We start from the raw sequence: 1,825 nt of genomic DNA on the forward strand, positions 1-1,825 counted from the left end.
CCTATGGTTAATTTAGCGACTCCAATTAGTCTCAGCATGTTTTTGGACTGTGGGGGGAAACCGGAGTACCTGGAGGAAACCCCACGACGACATGGGGAGAACATGCAAACTCCGCACACATGTGATCCAGGCGGAGACACGAACCCGGGTCCCAGAGGTGTGAGGCAACAGTGCTAACCACTACACCACCATGCCGCCCCCATGCAGTGTCATATATAACTGAAATAAGAAATGCTGGATTGCCTGAGTTGCATGCGTGTGTGTTTTTTAATATGGGCAACATGGTTCCCTGAGATGCCTCAGTGTTGCTCACCTCCATCTCTAACACACAGCCTCAGAAATGATTTTAAAACTACTGAAAGAAATAATTGGCTACACTGCAGCTCCACTGTTTTGTTTGGCACCCCTGCATGTCCTGCATTGTGTGGGGAAAAAAGTTGAAGGCTGTGTTACATACTGTAACACAGCTAGAATGCAAAAACACTTTATACTTCACATAAGATGGTGGACCTTATTGACAAAGGCAAATTTGTGTTGACCCCAGCAAGGCAGCTAGCGTACTTTGCATTTCTCACTTACCCGGATGTGACAATAAAGCGCTCCACTACAGTAAACCCTGCAGACAGCATTCCCCTGGAGGATGAGGGGCAGCCACATGAGTGTGTGGCAGAGTCTTTGGTTTACACTAAACTGAGAGCAGACTTGGAGAGCTCTCCCACTGAAAATAGCGAGATGGTTTTGTTTGTGGATGGCTCATGTTGGAGAGATGGGGATGCCTTGAAGGCTGGGTTTGCTGTAGTCCAGGCACAGGGTGATGATTTTCACACTCTCGTTTCAGAGCCAGTGGCACAACCCTGTTCCGCTCAATTAGTGGAGATAAAGGCTTTGACTACAGCGTGCCGGCGAGGACAACATAAGACAGTTACTATCTACACAGACTCTGCATACGCACACGGTGTATGCCATCTCTTTGGAGCAGTCTGGAAGCAAAGGGGCTTTCGCAAAAGTGACGGCTCCCCCATTCAGCATTATAATCAGATTTTGGAGTTGCTACACACAATGATGCGTCCCAAGCATTTGGCTATTGTTAAGTGTCAGGCCCACCGCAAAGGTCGTGATTTTGTTATTCAAGGAAATGCAGCCTCTGATGCGGCAGCCAGGGCGGCTGCGCAGGTGAGTACTGCTGATCTTTTACCTATGGTGACTACAGAGCAGGTTTCTGATCTGGTGGCCCTGCAGGAGCGGGCGGGCCCCTATGAGGCCTCAGTGTGGCTAAAAAGGGGGGCCTCTAAGGATGCTAATGGTCTGTATCGCAACCATGAGGGACTTTTGGCTGCACCTCTGTCTCTGGTGAACATTTTGATAACGGATGCGCATGGTCTTGACCATTGCGCACGGGGGGAGGAGTTAAGGAAAATTACACAACAAGCTGCAAGCAATGATGGATGCAAGGTTGTCAGAATGTGAATATGAGGTGTGCATTAAGAACAATGTACGCAAAGCAATCACGGCCCCAGTAGGGCACATTCCAGTGCCTGAGGGACCGTTCAGACACTTGTGGTGGACTATGTGGACATGGGAAAAACAGCATATGGAAAGCGATATATGCTTGTGATTGTGGACAGGTTCAGCAGATGGGTGGAGACAATACCGTCCAAGGACATGGGGGCGATGACAGTGGTGAAATTCCTGATCAGAGAGTCCGAGGTTTGGGATCCCAACTGAAATAAGCTCTGATAATGGAGCTGCCTTTGTGGGGAAAGTTAAAAGTTAGTGGTTTAACAGCTGAGAATAAAACAAAAGTTGGCATGTGTGTATCACCCTC

This window comes from Brienomyrus brachyistius, unplaced genomic scaffold (assembly GCF_023856365.1).
Source record: "Brienomyrus brachyistius isolate T26 unplaced genomic scaffold, BBRACH_0.4 scaffold77, whole genome shotgun sequence".
Classification (NCBI taxonomy): Eukaryota; Metazoa; Chordata; class Actinopteri; order Osteoglossiformes; family Mormyridae; genus Brienomyrus; species Brienomyrus brachyistius.